Source organism: Octopus sinensis, linkage group LG16 (genome assembly GCF_006345805.1).
Source record: "Octopus sinensis linkage group LG16, ASM634580v1, whole genome shotgun sequence".
Taxonomy (NCBI): domain Eukaryota; kingdom Metazoa; phylum Mollusca; class Cephalopoda; order Octopoda; family Octopodidae; genus Octopus; species Octopus sinensis.
Window position 1 is genome coordinate 35,359,741 of NC_043012.1, and position 26,904 is coordinate 35,386,644.

At 41.5% G+C, this 26,904-nt stretch overlaps 1 protein-coding gene across 1 annotated transcript in view; it reads right to left on the reverse strand.

The window, feature by feature from the left end:
* LOC115220521 (terminal nucleotidyltransferase 5C) overlaps positions 1–26,533 on the reverse strand; it is a 49,063-nt gene extending 22,530 nt beyond the window's left edge. The window contains exon 1 of the mRNA XM_036509992.1: positions 26,379–26,533. The gene's annotated coding sequence lies outside the window, so the exon portion shown is untranslated. The remainder of the gene's footprint in view (positions 1–26,378) is intronic.
* Between the last annotated feature and the right edge of the window lie 371 nt (positions 26,534–26,904).

Sequence of the window (26,904 nt, forward strand, 5' to 3'; positions counted from 1 at the left end):
GTGTCTTCTACTATAGCGTCGGATCGACCAAAGCCTTGTGAGTGGATTTGGTAGACGGAAACTGAAAGAAGCCCGTCGTATATATGTATATGTATATATATATATGCATGTGTGTTTGTTTGTGTGTCTGTGTTTGTCCCCCTAGCATTGCTTGACAACCGATGCTGGTATGTTTATGTCCCCGTCACTTAGCGATTCGGCAAAAGAGACTGATAGAATAAGTACTGGGCTTACAAAGAATAAGTCCCTAGGTCGAGTAGCGCGATTGAAGGCGGTGCTCCAGCATGGCCGCAGTCAAATGACTGAAACAAGTAAAAGAGTAAAGAGTAAAAGAGTAAAACTAGGTGTAAGATGGGAAATAATGTTTATTTTTGTCTACTTCCACTTTATTTATATCTGAAAAGTTTTCTCCTACTTTTTGGAATTGCAAAGTCTTTGATCAGATCCTCACCACGACACTATACTCTTTACTCTTTTACTTGTTTCAGTCATTTGACTGCGGCCATGCTGGAGCACCGCCTTTAATCGAGCAACTCGACTCCGGGACTTATTCATTTGTAAGCCCAGTACTTATTCTATCGGTCTCTTTTGCCGAACCGCTAAGTAACGGGGACATAAATACACCAGCATCGGTTGTCAAGCAATGCTAGGGGGACAAACACAGACACACAAACACACACACACGCATATATATATATATATATATATATATATATATATATATATACTATATACGACGTGCTTCTTTCAATTTCCGTCTACCAAATCCACTCATAAGGCTTTGGTCGGCCCGAGGCTATAGTTGAAGACAATTGCCCAAGGTGCCACGCAGTGGGACTGAACCCGGAACCATGTGGTTGGTAAACAAGCTACTTACCACACAGCCACTCCTGCGCCTTTCTATGAACACTTTGAAATTATATTTCCGATCATATAATCTACTTTGAATATTATTTCAATAAGCTTAAAGTGATTTCTTTTGTGCCGTAAACCATTTACCATTTCTGAAGTGCCCCCCCCCCCTTCTTCTCTCGGCGCCCTAAGCACATGCTTATTTTGCTTAATGGTTAATCCAGCACTGCATGTAATGGTTCTCAACCGGGGTCCGTAAGGAACTTTGGGGTCCTTATAAGATTTCTCGGGATCCACGCAACAAAAGAGTAAATTGAGGATCCACAATAGTCTTTTTAAAGACCCCTGAAAAGGTTTTGTTTTATTTGTATGCATTGGTTATGCATTGCAGGAAACTGGTTTCTTTCTCTAACATTTTACAGAGTTCAACCAACCTACACAAGTTAACACGTGAAAAGCAATATAGGGATTTTGAAAGAAGTTTCTAGAAAACTAGTTTTTAAGCATAAAATGGCCAGCGTGGGGGGGGGGGCAGAATAATAGGGGACCATAGATAAAAAAAAAAGGGTTTAGAACCTCTAATGTCAGCTTATCCGGATACTAAAGTGGCACCGAATTATTATCAAATAATAATTATTATCAAAGACAGTAGATATGATTTGAGGGTGATTTGCCTGCTATAGCTTGCAGATCGGGTGACCACGTAGAGGTTACCTCTCCGTGGTTCCACTTGTTGAGTGCATCTGTAGTGTGGTGGTGGTGGTGACAGTATGTGTGCGTGTGTAAAGCGGCGAGCTGGCAGAAACGTTTCAAATTCCACCGAGGTCAACTTTGCCTTTTATCTTTTCGGGGCGGGTGGGGGGGGGCGATAAATTAAGTACCAGTTGCGTACTGGGTCGATCTAATCGACTGAACCCCCTTCCCCGCCAAAAAATATTTCGGGCCTTGTGCCTAGAATAGAAAAGAATATGTGTGCGTGTGTGATGCGTGTCTATGATGTTGTTTCTACTGGTGATGGTGGCTGTGGCGACGGTGGTGGCAGTGCGCGCACGCGTATGTAGAGTCACCACAAATAACGCAAACCTCACCACCGCCGCCGCCATCGCCAGTCTCGCCCTATTTATTCTGTTCAATGTTTTTAATAACTTCTAAATCCCCAGATATTTAGAGATGTTAAGATATCAATATGGCGGCGGAGTCGGCAGTATTGGTTGTGGTGGTGGTGGTGGTGGTGGGGGTGGGGTCTTCATTATTTTAGAATGTCAGATGATGGTGGTGGAGGTGGCGGCGGCGGCGGTGGTGGTGGATTTGTAGAATAGGAGGAAGAGAGGAAGAGAGGGAGAGAGAGAGAGAGATAAGGCGGCGGCGGAGGGTGGAGAAGTTCCTAACGAGAAACACTTGTCAAATTGAACACATTCTTATTTATAACAACATCAGTAACAGCCACAACAACAACAACAACAATCATGCTATCATCTGTGACACTGCCACAACACACACATGTACGCACACACACATACACACACTCACATTCCAACAACTACATACAAACATCACCAACAACAACAGGAGCAAGCGCCGACACTATCACCACCATTACAACCACCATTACCACCACACCACCACTACCACCACCACCATTACCACCACTACCACCACTACTACCACCACCATTACCACCACCAAGACCCTATAAAGTCCACTTTATACATCGCGTCGTCCTTCCCACACCCCCAGCCCATCATCAACTAACAAAAGACACCAAAGCACATATTTCTCACCACCACCCACAGGCTAAGGAACGGCCACACCCTTGGGCCACCTACACATAAAGAAATGCTCAGTGTAAAATGAGAAGTCAGCTGGACAAGTAAGGGAAGGGCACGGTTTTAGCAAAATGGCAAATTTAGGGACCCAGACTCAAACCATGACATGGGACAATCACCCTCCTTTTATCTGTTTTTGTTTTTAGGTTTTTGTTGTTACTTGGACTGCGGCCATGCGGGGGCACCGACCTGAAAAGGTTTGGGAAACAAATTCACCCTCAGTAGTGTTCTTTTCTATCGGTTTAGGTTCGCTTTGCCGAACTGCACGTTCTGGGGACGTAAACAAACCAGCACTGGTTGTCAAGAGGTGTTGGGCCACAAACACGAGCACAAAGACCATATGCATGCACACACGAAACAGGCTTCCCACAGTTTCCGTGTATAAGATTCTTCTACAAAGCATTAGTCGATTGAATTTACTATGAGTGTGTGTGTGGATGGGGGATGTCTTTGTGTTCGGTGTTGGTGTGTTTATGTCCTCGTAATTTAGCAGTACAGCAAAAGAGAAGCGATTGAAATAAAAGTACCGCGGTCGATTCATTTGACTAAAAATTATTCAAGGCGGTGCCCCAGCATGGCTGCAGTCTAATGACTGAAAGAAGTCAAATAAAAATAAAAAACACAAGTTATATATATGTGTGTATATATGTGTGTGTACACACACACACACATTTATATAGGCCTCCACGTAGTTCTTTTCCATCTACAGACACTTCTTTTTCCTTTTTGTTTTTTCTACTCTACGTACAAGGCCCGAAATTTTGGGGGAAGGGACCAGTCAATTAGATCGACCCCCAATGCGTGACTAGTACTTATTTAATCGACCCCGAAAGGATAAAAGGCAAAGTCGACCTCAACGGAATTTGAACTCAGAACGCAGCGGCAGACGAAATACCTCTAAGCATTTCACTTGGCGTGCTAACGTTTCTTATTTCTTTATTGCCCAAAAGGGGCTCAACACAGAAGGGACAAACAAGGACAGACAAAGGGAATAAGTCGATTGTATCGACCCCAGTGCATAACTGGTACTTATTTAATTGACCCCGAAAAGATGAAAGGCAAAGTCGACCTCGGCGGAATTTGAACTCAAAACGTAGCGGCAGACGAAATACGGCTACGCATTTTGCCCGGCGTGCTAACCATTCTGCCAGCTCGCCGCCTTGTCCATCGGCAGACTCTATCGTTAAGAAACGAAACCGTCCGCTTCTCTCCCTCCACCACAGCACAGCCAAATAAATCCAAATAAGTCGTGATGTTTGTTGCATTGGTAGGAACATTGTTAACTCATTATAGTCTGTGGCAGCGGCGGCGGCGGTGGTGGTGGTGGTGGTGGTGGTGGTGGTGGGGGATTACTTGAAACACAGCAACTGTGTAATCTGCTGTAAAATAAGAACTCTTCTGGTCGGGTTGTGTGGGAGGGACGAGGAAAGAGAAGGGAGACGAACAGACATACATAAATACACACACACACACTACATACATACATACATACATACATACATACATACATACATACATACATGCATGCATACATACATACATACATACATACATACATACATACATACATACATACATACATACATACATACATACATACACATATGCATGCATACATACACATACAATATATATACCTATATCTATATATGTGTGTGCGTGCGCACTTGTGTCTGTGTGTGTGTGTGTGTGTGTATGCATGCATGCAGTATGTATGTATGTATATATGTAAAGGCGGTGCTCCAGCATGGCCACTGTCAGATGACTGAAACAAGTAAAAGAGTAAAAGAGTTATGTGTCTATGTACAAAGATAGAAATAGAAAAAGAAGTGGGGATAAAGAGAGAGAAAGGGTAAAAGAACTATAATAGAGAGAAAGAGAGAGAGAGAGAGGGAGAGAGAGAGAGAGAGCGACAGACAAACAGACAGACATGGAAAACGGACGAAAGATAAAATGGCTAAAAAAAATGACAGACGTTGGCAACGCGATTGACAGATATGATGAAACACTGATATTGACTGAGGGAGATAAAATGGATCACGTGAGGAAAGGGAATGAGCAGACGACATACGCGATTAAGAAAATGTATTTTTACTCTTTTGTACTTGTTGATGGCGTTTTGTTGTTTATTTCTATGTTATGTCAATTGTACACAATGTAGTTTCATGATGATAATGATGGTATATATATATATATATATATAAACAATTGCTGCGTGGAAGGTGTTTATAAGCCATTTAAGAACCGTTAGATCCACTTCAACATTTAAATTTATTTTGTCAAAATATTTTCGTCGTTTTGAGACCGCGACCAGTTCACTGACAAAACTTATTTTGGCAAATTAAATTTAAATGTTGAAGTGAATCTAACGGTTCTTAAATGGTTTATAAACACCTTCCACGCTGCAATTGTTTTCGTTCCAGCACACGATCTCAGATCAAGTCACTCGCTATTCAAGCACATCTCCGTAAAATATATATATATTATATATATATATATATATATATATATATATATATATATATATATATATATATATATATATCTTCTTATCGCCAGGCCTAGCTTAGAGCAAGCACTGGTGAAGACCATAATATGTTGCGTATCTTGTTGTATACGAGTAAAGAACTCGCAGACATCTGCGTGGAAAACATTTCTTAGCAATGAGGACATGACTTTTGAGTGTTTGCTGAGCGCCTTATGTGGAAAAGTTTCTTAGCTGTACGAAACCTGACACACATACCATATGGACACTCACTAAAAGCCATTGCAAACATCATTGTAAAATACTGTTGTCTCCTATCAGCCTGCATCAGGAGTGCCATGTAGGGAACTAGATATCCGAGTGCATAGTCAGAAGCTTCAAGTTTGTGTATCTTGGCAACACCCTTAGTGTACCATGCAGCCTTGACAATGATATCTCGTTAAGAATCGGCAAAGACAGTGATGCTTTCAGAAAGTTAGAATAGTACCTCTGGTCTCAAAGTGGTTTGTCTGCTGATACTGAAGTGAAGTTTATATAACATGTCTGTTATCCCCCCCCCCTGTTGTACGCTTGTGGGACGTGGCTAACCCACCGAGAGCATCTAAAACAGCTGGAGCGCTTCCACCAGCAATATCTACATCGTATTTTGAGCCTGCATTGGAAAATACAGTCGAAGTATTGAGTCAACCATTTTGCAAGATCGACTCCGATGGGTGATCATTTAGTGAGGACTGCATGACTCCGAAGCAGCTACTGTATGGTGAGCTGAGGATTGGAAAGCGTCGACTTCATTAAGCTAAGCCGAGGTTCAAAGATTGCATAAAAACATCTCGGAGAAAGATTGGGAATTGCAACTGGTCAGGCAAGATGGAGGAAAGCAGTATATGACGGAAGTGAGAACTTCGAAATATCTCGAAGAAGTCACGAAAAGTTGAAGACGGGTGCTAGAAAAGGGTGTGGACGTGATAGTTCCAGGAAATATCAGGCTGCGAGCTGGCAGAAACGTTAGCACGCCGGGCGAAATGCGTAGCCGTATTTCGTCTGCCGTTACGTTGTGAGTTCAAATTCCGCCGAGGTCGACTTTGCCTTTCATCCTTTCGGGGTCGATAAATTAAGTACCATTTACGCACTGGGGTCGATGTAATCGACTTAATCCGTTTGTCTGTCCTTGTTTGTCCCCTGTATGTTTAGCCCCTTGTGGGTAATAAAGAAACAGATATTTCCAGGAAAAGTGGTTGACCAGAGCGAACTGATATTCGATAAATGTAGTAGAGTCTGCTTCGGCAGAGCCGGACAGCAAATTCACAAAAGCAGTCATGTTTAGAGGGTTGACTTGGATTGCGCCATAACACAGCACAACGACAATGCCATGAATATGGCAAGGTTTGCCTATCAGTTGGGGGGTTGGTGGGGTTGAAACGACACTAGAAAGGGCACGGTGACCAACAAATGGGTCTTGTTGTTGTTGTCGGTGGAAACCAGGTATGTAACATCGGTGCCAAAGAGTATGGGTCAATTGCCGGCCAGAACAATCACACCCTTCCAATTCACGCATAAGACCCATTCTGAAATGCTTCAAGCGATGGTTATACCTGACAACAAGAAAGCAGCCATATATATATATATATATATATATATATATATGTGTGTGTGTGTGTGGATGTGTGCATATATGAGTGTGTGTGCGTATATATATATATATATATATATGTACGTATGTATGTATGTATGTATGTATGTATGTATGTATGTATGTATGTATGTATTCTCAATGTATAGAGAAGCCCATTGGATTACTGTGAAACTGCCTTTATTATAACTAAATATAAAAAGGAGCATTTATATATATATATATATATATAATATATATATGTGTGTGGTGTGTGTGGATGTGTGCATATATGAGTGTGTGTGCGTATATATATATATATATATATATGTACGTATGTATTATGTATGTATGTATGTATGTATTCTCAATGTATAGAGAAGCCCATTGGATTACTGTGAAACTGCCTTTATTATAACTAAATATAAAAAGGAGCATTTATATATATATATATATATATATATATTATATATATATGTGTGTGTGTGTGTGTGTATGTATGTATATATGTTATGGAGAAGAAATAAAAAGAGAACAGAAGAAGAAGAAGAAGTGTGATCATTGTTAAGGGAGCTGTGTAAAGATTCCATAAATCTAACGCATGCATGTATGTGTATATGCATGTGCATAAATTTGTTTAAGGGTGAAAACCCAGGTCAAACTGAGGACGTTCGAATCGCTTTCATTTCCCCATCAACAATTTTAAGGGGTGCTCCCGCATCCCCAGCATCTGCTGTTTTCAAGTTTAAGTGTATGTGTGTATGTATGTCTATTAGGACCAATTGACAGGCGACGGTCCCGTTTAGAGAATGCCTGGGCTAAGACTACGCGCCTTCATTGGTCAGTTAAAGTTGAGAGTGTCACGTGACAACTTGCTGGGGCTGCCCGCTGGAGCCTAGCAGCAGGTATTTAAAGGGAAAAATTTGACAAGGCAGTCAGTCGCCCACTGACACTCGTTGACGCTACATCGAAGAGGCCAGGGAACAGAAGAAAGAAGACATGCACCCAACACCAGAGCTGAAGACACCTCCGTAGAGGAGTAGGGGCCGAAACCGGACGTGGTTCCTTTTGGTGATGTCTTGAGCTAACTGGATCCTATAAAGGAGCTGTTGTGGTAGTAGACCACGAAACACGGTTGAAATTCCCTTCTAATCTCTACTATGGAATCTACCTAAAGTCTTTTGCAGTCATCGCGTTCATTAAATACATATATTTATCAGATACATAAAACAGATGTGCAAGTCCAGCGAGTCTATATAATGCTATGATCGATTATAAAAAAGGGAAAGATTGATCGACGCCGTTTCTACTATTTTTACAGAAGCAATTATTTCAACCGTCGCATTACCGCAAACAATGTTTTAGGATTGATATTGCAGCCTCTTCATTGGCAATAACGCCAGTACATTCCATCTTTATTTAACCGTAGTTAGAACGGAGTGGGACCAAAATTTATGTTATATATATATATATCACTGGACTTTCTACCTTTCTACCCTTTACGGATTCTCTTTTGGATTTTTTATACTCCGGTTGCACCTCTCCGACCTATGGATTACTCTGGACTCTACTCCCCTTGTTTCTTTCTGTGCTCCTTTCTGTGGAAGAGCGTAGGCTCGAAACGTTAAAGATTTTTTTCAATTCCCGAGCGTTATACTAATACATCTGTTTGTGTTCTACACCACCTGTCTTCGTTTTTTGTTTTTTTCGTGAATTCTCCCTATATACATATACACACACATATATATACACATACGAACACACACACAAACACATCGAAATGACAATTTAAAATTGGTAGGTTACATACATAAAGATAAATCCACATATTTTTGACCTGGACATAAAACGATACAGCTTACGAGAAACAGGAAAATGCAATTACATACGGGTGTAATGAATCCAGCAGCGAGTTTATATAATGCTACTGTCAAATTCAAAACGTGTATCTTTGGTTATAGAACCTTACATTGAAAGAATGCATGACCATCCGAATTTAACATTTAAACCAAAACACGGATACAGTTTTATCAAAAATAATAACATAAATAAATACTTTCTAATTCTAGTAGACAATACTTTGATATAAAGCCAGACAGAATGTTCGATAAAATCAATGTAATATCAAATTACACTAAATCTAGAGCTGTAATATAAAATAAATCGAATAAAATGAACGAAACTGGGTACGATGAAATATCAGGCGCTCATTACAGAAAATATATGGAGCTTTCTGATAGACTTCGCGCGCAAATATATCCCCGTTGTTGCTGTTGTTGTTAGTGTTGTTGTCTAGTACTTGGTTAATCCTCATGGAACAAACCCTGATGCAGCAGCCATGATCACGTCGATAATATTTTTCAGAATTACGTTTTTAAACGTGTTCTTTTATCAGAGAGGAAAATGCGATTTGAGGAATATTTACTATTGTTTAAAGAAGATGGAGGTTGGCGTGCCCTCACTGAATTCTATATTTATTACTTGTGTGTGTGTATGTGTGTGTGAGTCTGCATATGCATATATGTGTACAGACACACAAATATATGTATGTGTGCATGTACACATGCATGCATGAATATTTATGTATATATGCATGTGTATGTATGTGTGTGTATGTATATGTATGTATGTGTGTCTGTATGCATCGATATCTCTCTCTCTATCCACACACACACACATATATGAATGCATGTATGTATATACATACATGTACGTATGCATACATGTATGTATGTCTGTATGTATGTATGTATGTATATATATATGTGTGTGTGTGTGTACGTATACATATATGTATATTAACAAATACATGCTATTAACAATGCGTTTTTAGTATTAAACGAATTTCAATTTCCCCCATCCCCACCGTTCTATATACTCCCCTTCCCCTCCCCAGTCCAATCGTCACTCACACACACACACACACACACACAGACTGAAATTATGGAGACCCAGGATGGGAAAACAGTAGATGTATAACTAAAGAGAAAGAAGGAGAGGGACGGAAGCATGAGTCCCCCCCCCCCCCCCGCTTAACGCACATACAAATTCCTCTCCCTGGTACACAAAGCTGCTAACAACAGATAAACATTTTAATACCGAAAAACCACCGCCACCGACTTCACCACCACCATCACTTCCCTTACCACCACCACCACCATCACCACTACTACTACCCCCATCATCACCTCTACCATACTACACACCACACAAATGCCCTCCCTAGCGCACAAAATGCCCTTGCTGCTGCACAACATACCCTCCCTAACACACAACATGCCCTTGCTACCGCACAACACGCCCTCCCTAACACACAACATGCCCTCCCTAGCTACAACATGCCCTCCCTAGCACACAACGTACCCACCCTAACACACATGCCTGCCTTAGCACACAACATACCCTCCCTAGCACACAAACTTCCCTCGCTACCGCACATGCCCTCTCTAGCACACAACATGCCCTTGCTATCGCACAACATGCCCGCCCTAGCACACAACATGCCCTCCCTAGCTACAACATGCCCTCCCTAGCACACAACGTACCCACCCTAACACACATGCCTGCCTTAGCACACAACATACCCTCCCTAGCACACAAACTTCCCTCGCTACCGCACATGCCCTCTCTAGCACACAACATGCCCTTGCTATCGCACAACATGCCCGCCCTAGCACACAACAAGCCCGCCCCAGCTCACAACATGCCCGCCCTAGCACACAACATGCTCTTACTACCGCACAAAATTCCCGCCCCAGCACACAACATGCCCTCCCTAGCACACATGCCTGCCCTTGCTACCGCACAATATGCTCTCCATAGCACACAACATGCCCGCCCTAGCACATAACATGCCCTCCCTAGCACACAACGATACCCTTGCTACCGCACAACATGCCCTCCCTAGCACACAACATGCCCTCCCTAGCACACAATATACCCTTGCTACCGCACAACATGCCCGCCCTAGCACACAACATACCCACCCTAGCACACAAGATACCCTTGCTACCGCACAACATTGCCCTCCCTAACACACAACATGCCCTTGCTAACACACAACTTGTCTTCACATGCCCCTACAACTAAGTATTATGTCCTTATTACACACACGACAACACGTGCTTACTTCCTCCCTCTCTGCACCACCACTCTCTACATATACGCCGTTAACCTCCATACAACATGTGATATTATTAATACAATGATTATTGGCACTCCTTAGTGAAGTTATTTCCTATTTTCACATTCACCGCTGCCATTGTTGAGTACAAATCAAATTGCTTTTAATAAAGAATTATTGTTTTCAGGTCTGACCACACATGGAAAATCTAAATTGCCTGTCATTCAACGCCCCGCTTCTAACCGCTGATATGTCCACCCTAGAATTTGATGTGAAAAGGGTGCGACAAAGTCGTCCAACTGCTCGAGTTGTGTGAGAACATCACTGCGTCCATGTAGGAGATTTTCTCAATTAACAGGTGGAAAGCATGAAAAGCAAACCAGACGCCGAGGTAAGGGTAACAATTAAAGACGTTGTTCGTGAAGAAAATACAACGACAGCAAAAACATCCCCAAACAACATACCGTAATAAGAGCTACGAAACATGCAGGCGTTATGACGTCAGATGCAAGATACAAGCGCTACGAAACAAGCAGACGTTATGACGTCAGATACAAGATACAAGCGCTACGAAACAAGTAGACGTTATGACGTCAGATACAAGAGCTACGAAACATGCAGACGTTATGACGTCAGATACAAGATACAAGAGCTACGAAACAAGCAGACGTTATGACGTCAGATACAAGATACAAGCGCTACGAAACAAGCAGACGTTATGACGTCAGATACAAGAGCTACGAAACATGCAGACGTTATGACGTCAGATACAAGATACAAGCGCTACGAAACATGCAGGCGTTATGACGTCAGATACAAGATACAAGCGCTACGAAACAAGCAGACGTTATGACGTCAGATACAAGATACAAGCGCTACGAAACATGCAGGCGTTATAACGTCAGATGCAAGATACAAGCGCTACGAAACAAGTAGACGTTATGACGTCAGATACAGGAGCTACGAAACATGCAGACGTTATGACGTCAGATACAAGATACAAGCGCTACGAAACAAGTAGACGTTATGACGTCAGATACAAGAGCTACGAAACATGCAGACGTTATGACGTCAGATACAAGATACAAGCGCTACGAAACATGCAGGCGTTATGACGTCAGATACATGATACAAGCGCTACGAAACAAGCAGACGTTATGACGTCAGATACAAGATACAAGCGCTACGAAACATGCAGGCATTATGACGTCAGATGCAAGATACAAGCGCTACGAAACAAGTAGACGTTATGACGTCAGATACAAGAGCTACGAAACATGCAGACGTTATGACGTCAGATACAAGATACAAGCGCTACGAAACAAGTAGACGTTATGACGTCAGATACAAGAGCTACGAAACATGCAGACGTTATGACGTCAGATACAAGATACAAAAGCTACGAAACATGCAGACGTTATGACGTCAGATACAAGAGCTATGAAACAAGCAGACGTTATGACGTCAGATACAAGATACAAGAGCTACGAAACAAGCAGACGTTATGACGTCAGATACAAGATACAAGAGCTACGAAACAAGCAGACGTTATGACGTCAGATACAAGATACAAGAGCTACGAAACAAGCAGACGTTATGACGTCAGATACAAGATACAAGAGCTACGAAACAAGCAGACGTTATGACGTCAGATACAAGATACAAGAGCTACGAAACAAGCAGACGTTATGACGTCAGATACAAGATACAAGAGCTACGAAACAAGCAGACGTTATGGCGTCAGATACAAGCGCTACGAAACAAGCAGACGTTATGACGTCAGATACAAGCGCTACGAAACAAGCAGACGTTATGACGTCAGATACAAGAACAAGTTGGTGTTTGCAAGCTTTCAGTAACATGCACAGACTGCAATAACGACGTAAGTTTCCTTAGATTCCGTCAGAACTTCTCTCGGTATTAAAGGTCAAGGCATGCCCGAGAAAGAACTATTTTAGTCCGTGGATATCAAAGAAATAAGTAAAGGTTCATTTCCTCGTCTCTTTGGCAGCCATTGAAGATGACAGCCTTTTCTTTTTTTACAAGAGGATCAGAGATGAGTTCATTAAAAGATGAATTTGACATGCATTCATTATCCTGCAGCCGCTACTACTACTACTACTACTACTACTACTACTACTACTAACTACTACTACTACTACATCCATCATCACCTCTACTATACTAAACACCACACAACATGCCCTCCCTGGCACACAACATACCCTTGCTACCGCACAACATGCCCGTCACAAGTGGAGTCAGTGGGTCTTGACCGCTGGGATGGTAAACACCTCGACGGAAATACCCTCTTCTCGTACGAGGGAGGCAGATCCCTAATCTGGGGCACGACGTGCTGCGACACGTTCTCCGGCTCCAACTTTGCCGCAAACCCGGGTATCGCCACCCACAAGGCAGAAGAGAGAAAACAAATAAACATCTACAGGAGCCTGACTGGCCGCTATGAGTTTGTACTTGTCGCCGTCGGGACTTCAGGTGTTCTCGGACCCCACACTGCCGATTTCTTCTCTCAAATCGAGATAATTGTGGGCCATCCGAAAAATGAGCTGCACGAGGTGTGTGTGTGTGTGTGTGCTGCAGTGAGTGTCGCTGGCCATTCTCTGCTGCAGAGGGGCTAAACCCGCCATTTGTTCTGGGGTGTACAACCCTTTAATCTCTCCATCCCGCTATCTTCTGCTGCTTAATCCAGCCCCATTTTTTCTTTGTTTCCTTGGTGAGGTAGTTATGGGGTTTTTTCCTCGATAATTTGATTTTTTATACTTTTATTTATTTTTTTTTTCTTCCTGTAAAATATATTGCAAATAGAAACACAGAAGAGAGTTTTAATTCTTCATTAAACCGAGAGAGAAAAGATTGTGTTACCCGTGACAGCTTTTGAGTTTGCAAGTAGGCTTACATAACAGATCCAAAAATGTCACCTCCATAAAGCGCCACCCGGGGCGAACCGCCCTAATCTCCCCCTCGTTGCTCCTCAGCTATGCTGCTGTAATCAAGAAGGACTGCACAGTTGAGAGACTCCAAAAGAGAAAATTACTTCGAAAGTATCTACCCCCACCCAAAAAAACAACAACTGCAGCCGTAAATGTAATACATGGTGCATCTGTAGTGAACACCAATGCCAGCAGTGCCATATTCCACAGCCTACGGTTCCACAATGAAGACAAAATGACAACTTCACAATTGCACAGTAATATCGGATCTCTTTCTCTGGAATCAATCTCAGCTCTTCATTCATGTTCCAACAGCTTCCTAACTGAAGGTTACAATAAACTGCAACACAGCATGAAATGTCCACAAGTAGTATCAGAGTTCAGGCGAAGGGACTTGACCGTTTTAATAGTGCAAATGTGCTCTGCTAGCACCAAGGAATTCAACATCCTTGGTGTTGCAATACCGAGGCCTTCTGGAGAGAAACAGAATCTTATGTCGCAGCTACTTCAGAAAGGCTTGCATTGTACCGGACACAATCTTGAGTAATTTTTCAATCCTCGGGGAAACTCAAACTCCAACAACAAACTCTACAATAAACGATACTGGTATCGGCAGAGCCCTCCACGAATGAATATCATCTCTGTGAACAGTTTTGAACATCTCCGATAAAAGTTTGTGTGTGTGTGTGATGACGTTGCGGGTTTAATGGCTAATGTATAGTTGCCTGCACCTGTAATTCAAAGGGGCCAGCCTTGTAACTTTGGGTACCCCACTGAATTTCTCTGAGAACTATGTGAAGGGTACGCGTGTCTGTGGAGTGCCGAGACACTTGGATGTTAATTTCAAGAGCAGGCTGTTCCGTTGATCGGATCAACTGGAACACTCGACGTCGTAATCGATGGAGTGTGTGTGTGTGTGTGTGTGTGTGTGTGCTCCGTCGCCAAAATAGCTGGGCCAAATCGTCTCATTCCGGCCAGGACAATGTCCCTACGGCCCCATCAATGGTGCAAGGTGTTCAAGGTAGAGCAAACCCACTGTGTGGCTTAGACTGGAGCTTTGATTTACAGGTACAAACCACCACGGGCCTCCATACAGTCTCCTTCAATCCATTATCGATCGTGAGGCGGAGATCCTACTGAAGAAATTAAAGATACTTAGCCAAGACGCCGAGCAGTGAGATCGAACCAGTGGCATCATGCTTACAAAACAGGCTCCATTTTCCAGATCACGATATTATATGAGAATTGTGGGCAAACAGCGGTTCGCGGGATGGTCTGAATGACACACCTTACCGAAAAATTACTTAGAACTTTTTTAGTAGTGCGGCCCGTCTGATGATGAATCGTGTATCATGCGGCCCGCTTCTGCTAGAAATAGCAGCGAAAACTCTCTTTGCTATCTTAACGACTGCACTCAGTCGCTGACATACGTGTTAAAAGAACAGAACTGGTCACGATTGGATTGTCATTAATCAGATGGGTCAGAACTGACCAGGTTTCAATCAATTACAATTTGTAGTGTGACATTGTATGGGAGCCTCTATGCGGTCGACTGATCTGCTAGAAATAGCAGCCAAGTTCATTCGGATCACACTTAGTTAAAAAAAAACATGTTTACATAAATCAGTCTGTGCGTTCGATATAAAAATATACTGTGTGGTCACGGTTGGGTTGTTTTAATCATAGGTTTGTGTAAACATAAAACTATATATATTCTTTTATCCTTTTATTTGTTTCATTTAAACTGCGGCCAGGCTGGAACACCGCCTTTAATTGAACAAATCGACCCCCGGACTTATTCTTTGTAAGCCTAGTACTTATTCTGTCGATCTCTTTTGGCGAACCGCTGGTTCATGGGACGTAAACACAGCAACATACGGTTGTCAAGTGATGGTGGAGGGACATACACAGACACACAAACATATACATATATATATACGACGGGCTTCTTTCAGTTTCCGTCTACCAAATCCACTCACAAGACTTTGGTCGGCCCGAGGCTATAGTAGAAGAAACTTGCCCAAGGTGTCAAGCAGTAGGACTGAAACTGGAACCATGCGGTTGGTTAGCGAGCTACTTACCACACAGCCAAGGTGAGTACGTGTGTGAATGCGCGTGCATATACGTTTATATATATATATATATATATATTATATATATATATATATATATATATATATATATATATAATATATATATATATATATATATATTTATATATACAGAGAGAGAGAGAAAAAAGAGAAAGAGAGAGAGAAAGACAGACAGACAGCTGGGTAGTGTGAAAGAGTGTGGTAGCGCGCGTGCGTGTGTGTGTGTAAGAGTGTGTATGAAGGTGAGGATTATGGGCACACCTATTTCTTTACTACCCACAAGGGGCTAAACACAGAAGGGACAAACAAGGACAGACAAACGGATTAAGTCGATTATATCGACCCCAGTGCGTAACTGGTACTTAATTTATCGACCCCGAAAGGATGAAAGGCAAAGTCGACCTCGGCAGAATTTGAACTCAGAACGTAACGGCAGACGAAATAGGGCTACGCATTTCGTCCGACGCGCTAACGTTTCTGCCAGCTCGCCGGATTATGGACACCTCGTCGTTGAAACGGACCCAGTTGTAAGGGAGGTTAAACAGTGAACAACCCTCCCCCATACACACACACACATACACTCACATTCGCACGCATACACACACACATGCACACCTGCTTATTTGCCTGCATATGGTCGTGCATATAGCCACATATATATATAAACATATGTTGCAGATAGAAACGCGCGCACACTGCGTATCGCTTGCCTCGCATCGGGCTTCTCGTCTCCTGACGTAGTCGTGAGGGCACCATCGTGACATATGGCCTGTCTTGGCCGTTTGAAACCCACCTCAGTTCATCTCCCTTCAGAATGAATACACACGAACGGTTTCTCGAAAGCACACACACGCACGTATATGTAAGTATGTGTTTATATGTGTGGATAAATAGCCACGTAGCAGCGTAAATTTAGGTAACTATGCACGTAGACAGTTAGATGTGTCAACACAGCCGTAGTCCTCCCCGACTCCGCCGCCCAACACGCACACATACACACACACACACACACATGTGTATACACAGAGATATGTAAGCGTACACATACATACATCTATACACATGCACACACACGCGCGCTCACACACACATACATACACATGTATGTGTCGGTTTGGCGAGTGCACTGAACGAAACTTTGAGCCATTGAGTCACTTTTGTAACTTTTTTCTAATTTTACAGAATATACACTCATATATGCATAAACACACACCACACACACACTCACACACACATACATCATACACACATATACACTTACATACACAGACATACACGGATATACATATATATATATTTTCACATGTATGAGGCAAAAATTTGAGAAGCAGAGAGAGAGAGATAGAGTGAGAGACGGAGGGAAAGGAGAGAGAGAGAGTGGGAAAAGAAAGGGTGATAGAGAGGGAGAGAGGAGAGAGAGAAAGAGAGGCATGTATTTCACAGATGTATCTAACACGCATTATTGATTTGGAAATGATAAGCCACCCACTATCATCATCATCATCATCATCGTCATCACCATCGTCATCACCATTCTCCTTCTAATCATCATTATCATCATCATTATCATCATCATCATCATCATCATCATCACCATTACCAATTTCCTCACGACCAACTCTACCCACGCCATCATTACCGCCACCATCACTACCACGACTATCAGTACAGCCACCACCTACACCACCACCACCACTACCACTACCATCATGCCAAAGTCATCAGTATTATCAGCGCTACCACCACCATCACCACCACCCCCAGCTACCACCGTCTCCACTGTGTTGACGACCTCAATAGCTACTAAAAGTACCAGCATTATTATCTGCACCACCAACACCAGCACCACCACCACCATCACATGTATTATCACCAGCACAACCACCATCTACTTGCCCCGCCACTATAAACGGTCACCACCATTTATTAGTTAAAGACAGTGATCTGGGGCTAAACCATGGTTACCAAACTGACCCACCCCTCCCACCCCCACCCAATATCTAGCAATATTTTCTACGCCCCACCCTCTTTTATTAACGACAAGTTCACATCAGAAATAATTCTCTCTGCCATGATGTTGAACACTTTCAAGAAGAGAGTTTTCGACCAAATTGATTCTCTTCAGTTTGTCAGGCTCCTTTTGTCAGTTTCTCACAAACCCTTCTCAGGGCCGCCTGCAAGAAGTAGCGGGTTAATCAACACCCACAGCAATTACGAACCACCTATATTAGACACATTGTCGCTCGAACTTGCTAGATACCGTCTCCAGACGCAAAGTTCCACATTCACCTTATGTCGACATATGGAGTTCCAGTTCAGTGGTTCATCTTTCACTATCTTGTAATTGCTTCAGCCATTGGACTGTGGCCATGCTGGGGCAGTAACTTGGAAGTGTTTTAGTCGAACAAATCAATCTATGTACTTATTTTTTTTTTGTATTTCAGATGCTTATTTTATTGGTCGCTATTTCCGAACCGCTATGTTACGGCGAGGAAACCAACCAACCAATAGTGGTTGTCAAATGGTTGAAGGGGACAAATACACACACATATACATACATACATGCACACAAACACACACACATATATACATACACAAGCATACATACATACATACATACATACATACATATAATCTAGCGCTTCGGCAAAGACACTGATAGAATAAGTACCAGGCTTTAAGAAATAGAAAATAGTCCTATGTTCGATTCATTCGACTAAAAACTCTTCACGGCGGTGCCCCAGCATGGCCGAAGTCTAATGACTGAAACAAGTAAATGAATAAACGAATAAAAAAAAAATATATATATATATATATGTGCATACAACGAACTTCCACGCAGTTTCCGCCCACCAAAAAATCACCCCGAAGGCATCGGTCATCCTGGGACTGCTCATCCATTAAATGCGGCTTAATATAATTTGTTAGGGTGGCCAATGGCTGAGGGGTTAGAGCGTAGGTTAGATTCTTTCCCCATAATCGTTCCAGCTTTACGTGCTCCGAGTTCAAATTCTACCGTCGTCATATTTGCTTTTTATCTTTTTAGGATCGATAAATAAAGTACCCCTTCTGTACAAAGCTCGATTCTCTTTCTCTTAGTCGTTATATCTCTGTCTCTCTGATTTTTCTCTTCTGGAGTGGTGCGTCAGATCTGGAGAGAATAGGGGCTCTTCTAAGTTTAAAATGTCCAAGGACCCATCGTATAGCTTGGTATGGCATAATTTGTTAATGCTTAATAAACGCTTCAAGGTGATCGACTGCCAGGCTCGCTAAACCTTTCGTGTAGAGCACGCTGCGAAATTTGACCAGCTTCTTGTACTCTTGAGTTCAAATAGCACCGACATCAAGATTCACTTTCTTCCTTCCTTCCTTTCTTTCTTTCTTTTTCTTTCTTTCTTTCTTTTTCTTTCTTTCTTTCTTTTTCTTTCTTTCTTTCTTTTTCTTTCTTTCTTTCTCTCTGTCTGTCTGTTCGGCATACGGCGTGTCTTATACACAGTATAGGATGACAGTACAGGCACGTTGTATGGGTGACAGTGTGGACATATGGTGTGTCTTACATAGTGTAGATTGACAATATGGACAGTTTTTTTTGTCACATGTATAGTGCAGAATGACAAGATGGACTCATACGATTGGTGGCAGTATGGACGTGTAATGTGGGTGGTGTTGTGGGCGACATTATGGACAAATGACGTTGGTGACGGTATTGACACATTGTATGTCTCAGCCACTGCCCATTCTCTCTCTCTCTCTCTCCCTCTCTCTCTCCCTCTCTCTCTCCCCCCTCTCTCTCTCTCTCTGGGTACCCGTTGTTGTCATCTGACTTTAGATCAGCCTCGACACAAGCGGACTTATAATGAAATGTCATCGTTTCCAGCCATGACCATCTCGCCTTTCATTCAAACATCTCCCCAACTACATTATTGAAGTGTCCTTCGTGTAATTAAGACGATAGTATGCGAGTTGAGAAAAGGTTTTCGTTGCTTTTTTTCTAGCAGCTGGTTGATCGGTAACACGGAGAACCCCTACACACACACACAAACACACACACACACACACACACACACACACACACACACAACAAGGTCGTGGTGTTGATCACAGAGAAAGCAGCCAAGGTGGACATAGCCAGAGCAGGAAAGCCGCTATTGTTACATACCTACCGACAATCATGTGAGAAATAATTTAAACACGAGCTGCTAGAAATAACAGTCAGATCTCTCTCAAATGACACCATACGGTGTTCATAATACAAGGACGAACCGAAAGATGTCCTTGTTTTGTTTACGGCGTCGCCGCCGCCGCCGCCATCTTCGGCAGATGTTGATATCGTTCTTGCTGCTGTTTTTCTTCGTCTTGTTGCTGTCGATGTTGATATTGTTATTGCTGTTGTTGTCATTACTGCCGATGAAGATGTTGTTATTATCTGCGTTGTCGTTGTTGTTGCTGTGGTGCTGGTGGTGTTGCTGTTGTTGTTGTTGTAGTTTTTGTTGGTAATATCGTTGTTGCTTTACTTTAGCCCCCGGTCAGTTCTGCTGGAGCCGACCTACATACAGCCAGCCGTGACCACCACGCCGTTTGTCATCCCCACCTAGCCATCCGGCCGGACGTGTTACATCAAACGCAATCAATCTATAATTGGATCTAGAACAACGCTTTCATCAAATATGGCCTTCTTTTTTTTTTTCCAGATTTAAAGGAGATTTAGCTGCTATTTCTGGCAGGACTAGCAACCATTTAGCGGATGCCTTGGATGTTATTGAAGATGTGACGATTATGTCACGGACAAACACAAACACACATGTACAGGTATACCCACACATACACATGCACACAATGCACAGACATACACCAACACACAACTACATTCATACATACATGCCTACACACATACATATATATATATACACAACGCACATAAACTATCAAACAAACACACATATATACACATTCATACATATAAACATATACACACACTTGCGCACATATACACACATGCATACCTGCATGCAAACATGCATACACATACACACATAAACGCACATACAACGACACAAGCACACGCGCACAACTGCACGCATACGCACATACACATACATACATACATACATAGACACACACATACACACATATACACACATACAACCACACGAGCGCATGTGGACAGATGCACGCATACACACACATTCACACAACATGCACGCATATGCACATATACGTACGTACATACATACATACGTACGTACGTACAAATAAGTACATACATACATACATGCATGTAAACATACATACATACATACTCATGCGTACAAATGCACACATACACCAAAATATGTGCATCCATATGCACACGCACACATTCACACCTACACACTCTGTATGTATTATGTAAACGTGCGCACGTGTATACAAATATATATCCACGTGCATGACCTAGCTTTCCTATAACTGCGTGTACATGTGTGTATGTGTATATATATATATGAAGATGTGAATATGTTCCAGTGTGAACTACATACGTAGAGACGTGCGCGCACGTATATACGCCAATAAAGTGTATATATTCAAGTATGCTATTATATGCGTAACGTATGTATATTATTTCTATACATGCTACATTTCTTTATATGTACATACATGTACAGTACATATATGTATGGATGTACACACGTATGTATGGACGTATGCGTGCTTGCACGTATGTATGTATGCGTGTATTTATACATATGTACATTAACTATATGTATGCATATGTATAAATATGTAACTATATATATATATATACGTATATATTTGTATATGAATATATATTTGTACATATAGGAATATAAATGTGTGTACATACAAACATTTATACATACATACATACCTACATACATTTCTACCAACCTACATACATACATTCATACATTACATACATACATATATATGACATACTTAGATAACATACACACGCACATACATCATCATCATCATCATCACTTTACGTAGGTTTTTGTTTTTCCGTTTGTTTCTATTCGGTGATACAGGTTAGGCAAGTTTCTCATCTCCCAACAACAAACCGCAATAATCCAGAAACAACACAAAACACCATACTGGCCATATAACAAACGTCAGAATGTCCAGTATGGTTGGACTTAGATCAGACAGTGAAAAGAGTACAATAGAGTAGAAAAGAGTACCCAGTCTGCCGCGCTATACAACATACTATTTGTTAACCAACTTATGTCGGGGTGTAATCTCAGGTAATGAACCAGATTGTGGCATGGTATATCTAGGACAACAGGGATATGAATTGCGTTTGGTCGATCACGTATGCTTCATTGGTCTTCTCGATCAGAATTGATCTGGGGCTACACAGAAATCTCACGATAGGGGTTCTGAGAAGATGCCAGAAACCCCTCCACTTGGGCCTTGAATGCCTTTAGCAGAAACAAGTTTGTTGCAAGCATTAGAGCCACGTCTTCAGTTTGAGGAGAACCTCATTCAATCTTCCAACAGACTGGGAGGCCCTGGAAACGATAACGGGGTCATGCACACGGCCCTTTCTTCCCAGACTAAAGGGACAATCAAATCTAGCTGACATTCTGCGTTAGAGGTTTAGAAAAGGAGCACGCATTGACTAATGAGGTTCACGATACATTGTGGCCATGGTGGCAAAACGGAATGGCACAGATGGGATGACCTTCATATGACCTTGGTTAAACAACATCGACATGAATTAAGTCAGAGAAACCTAACATCTTGTCGCTCACAACCCCCTTGCCCACCCGTCACCTATAAAATACATCTTTTTGACTTAGCTCTACTTAAAGACAACTGCTTTAATGGATGATTGTTGATGGTTAGCTCCATAGCGGCCTTGAATGAGAATAATTATGATCAAAGGATCAAGACCTTACTGCCGCACTACACCCTCACCTACTACACGACCTCACAGCACCACTGCACTACAGTGGCACTGTGGAGCAGGGTTACATAGCCTGACGACCACATAACATGTTCCCACAACTGCCCCCACACTGCATGGCCTTGCTGGCACACTACATCACCACAATAACACACACACACACACACACACACACACCGTAGGCTATACAACTAAACACATGACAGTTTACTGTGTGGTATAGAGCCAGCCATGCTATCTCAGAGGTTGAACATATTGGCCAGTTGTTCGGAGGCTTCCATGGGTCTAGGACCCAATGCTATGAATGCAGTACTATGGAACCAATGTATGCACAGTGGTTGTTCTCTGTGAAGGGACCCCAGTGCTTTGCTTCGGTCGGGGGCAACTATAATACTGTTAAGACGGGTCTCGTGTAGGGACCAGAGCAGTGGTTCTCAACAAGGTCTATACCGCACTTGGGGGTCCATATAAGATTTTGTCCTTAAGATTTATGGGTAATAAAGTGGTTAAATTCTATAACACACAAAATAATTTAGCGCTTATTTTATGCAATTCCTAAGAATACTTCATTATAGAAATAAGATTTTTTAATATACATCGAATGCCTATGAGTGTCCATTAGAGCAAAACTGGTAACAAAGGGATCCATAAGCAAAAAATGGCTGAGTACCCCTGGTCAGGACAAAGCTCTCTCTCTTTCTCAGTTGCTCCCAAAAGGTTCATTAACTGACCTTAAAATTTGTTGAGGGGTGGGTGCAGCGGGTAGGGACAGAGGGCAGAGGTGAAAGGATAAAGGGATGGGCAGTTAGGAAAGGGAATCGGAGAAGAGAGATAAGGAGTGTAAGAAGGGCAGGTGGGGGTCAACTGGGTTTACAACTGATGTAAACTTGTGAATATAAACAACTTGTGAATATATAACAACATAAGCAGTATGTTATCAACAAAGGAAATTATCTCTGACAACAACACAAGAGCGAATGAGGGATCGCCCACGTCGGTCTCACGACGTGCCAGAAATAGCAGCTAGATCTACCTCGACTCACTCGCTCTCGTTTTTCGCAAAGGAGGCGGGGTGTGGAGGATTCACTAAATAATTGTTGTCGCTGATATACAGATGATAACGACGAGGTGGTCATAATTGGCTTAACTTCGTTCAAAGGTTTTCCTCGCATGAGACTGACCTGTAGTTAAAACAATATCAACAATAACAAAAAGAACAAAAAAAAACAGTGGATGTAAACGGTGGCGATGGCGGAGGTGTTTATAGAAAACTCGCATTGTCTTTGTTAGACTGTGTGTGTGTGTGTATGAACGAATGTATGTGTGTGTATGTAGGTGTATGTATGTATGCATGTATGTAGGTGTGTGAATGTATGTAGGTGTGTATGTACGTATGTATATGTTTGTGTGCAAGTATGCATGCGTATCTATATGTATCTATATACATGTGTATAAAACTGCATAAGCTGCTCTCTCCCTCTCCCTCTATCTCTCTATATATACACATACACACACATATATAAACATACGTGTGTGTGTGTATAGCTTTGTGTCCCCACTCCTCATTCTCTGCCGTTCGGTCACACTGACATTCCACCCCCACCTCGCTCCAAAACAGCATCCACTTATCTTAAGTGTTTGTTTATGTGTCAAACAGTCTGGAGAGACATGCCTGTCTGCCTGCATGCAAACATGCATGCATGCTTCTGCACGCATACATACATACACACATACATACATCATACCTACCTACCTACCTACATACATACATATATAGATACACATACATACATGCACACACACAAATGTTTCCGCCGAATGCTTCTTTTTCCCAAACAAGCCATTTATAGTAACTTTAGCTGTTATTTCTTGCAAGTTAATTTCTTTTACGTTGAGGCCCTTTCGCTGATTCGGGCTCAGACGGTCAGTCAGCGGGGCGTGTTTGGCGCGCCTTAAAATTGCCCTTCACTCAGAATACACCAACAGAGACAGGGTCCCAGAACTTATACGGGGGCATTAGAGTTTTGCTGTGTCAGGGCAATCCGGGTCTTTTGTGCACGCACGTGGGTGTAAGGTGTTGGGACCCCAAGTAATTGTTTACTGACCCTTTCTTGCACTTTTTTCGTTGTTGTTTTGTATATATTTTATTGTTATTTATCTATTGTTCTATGTTTATTTTTCCAATGCTATTTATATAAGCCCCCTTTTTATTGTCCCTATTTATCCATTCCACGCTAACAGTGTCAGTATTTCGCCCTTTTAATATCCCCAATTTGTTGCCCCACTGGTTAATAAAGTAAGTGTCGTTTCATATTACGTTCTGAGTTCAAATTCCACCAGGGTCAACTTTGCCTTACATCGCTCCAGGGTCGATAAAATAAAGTCCCTATCAAGTACTGGAGCCGAGGCAATCGACTAACCTCTTTTTCCCTAAAATTACAGGCCTTGTACCAAAATATGAAACCATTATTGTTACTAATATCTTGATACAGTTTATTACGATGTTCCGGGTTCAAATTCCGCCGAGGTTGACTTTGCCTTTCATCCTTTCGAGGTCGATAAATTAAGTACCAGTTACGACCTGGGGTCGATGTAATCGACTTAATCCGTTTGTCTGTCCTTGTTTGTCCCCTCTGTGTTTAGCCCCTTGTGGGTAGTAAAGAAATAGAGGATATTATTATCGAGCCTATTAAGGGTGGCACAGATGGTAGCCAGCTGGGTAGTAATTAATTTCGTCGATTAATAAACGAGTTCAAATCCCGCCAGCTTACGTTGACATTGCATTTTATCTCACCGTTGGCATGCAGGAAATATTTACTAGATTCATTTCAATAGACAACAGCTGCTTCGAAACATCATCTGCGAATGTGTTGCACGAGAAAGGAGTGTTCGTGCGTGTATACATACATACATACATATATATATATAGATATATATATAATATATAATATATGTGTGTGGTGTGTGTGGTGTGTGTGTGTGTGTGTGTGTAAAATATATGTATATGTATACACATATATATATGTGTGTGTATATAAATATATGTATATGTATACACATATATATATGTGTGTGTATATAAATGTATGTATGTATACATATATATTATTATATATATATATATATATATATTATATGTGAATTATATATATGTGAATATATATATATATATATATATGTATATGTATATATATATTATATATATATATATATATATATATATATATTATATATGTATAAATATATATATGTATATATATATATATATGTATACATGTATGTTTGTGTATGTATACTTATATGTACGCATATATAAGCGCACGTAAACAAACGAAAAACACGTGGGTGTGTACAATATGTATGAGCGCTACATTATAGATGCACTTCTATTTGCCTGCCATGCGAAAAAGATTCAGACACACACATATATAGACTGCGATAAAGAAAAAATGGGGCAGTGACAGGAACAGCAACAACAACAACTTGATGCATACGGGTCAATATAAATATAGATAAATGAATGACAGACCTGTGAATATATATTTCCTGCTGTTGTTGACACAGTTGAAAAGTTCGCTTGTATACGTAATATATATCGTCAGTATTTGTCCTTATAATCGTATGTATATACTTTGTATATATACGTCTGAAATGTTTATTTATGTGTATACAATGGCTTGTTAGTTGGTTAGTTGTCTCTAGTTATTCGACAGTGTGTGCGTGTATATATATATAGTCAACTGGTAGATTTCCCGGTAATTGATGTATGTATAATATATACACACGTATGTGTATATATATATAGTCAACTGGTAGATCTCCCGGCAATTGATGTATATATAATATATACACACGTATGTTTATATATATATATATATATAGTCAACTGGTAGATCTCCCGGTAATTGATGTATGTATAATATATACACACGTATGTGTATATATATATAGTCAACTGGTAGATCTCCCGGTAATTGATGTATATATAATATATACACGCGTATGTGTGTATATATTTATATTATGGGAGATAAGAACTAAGAGAGGGTTGATGA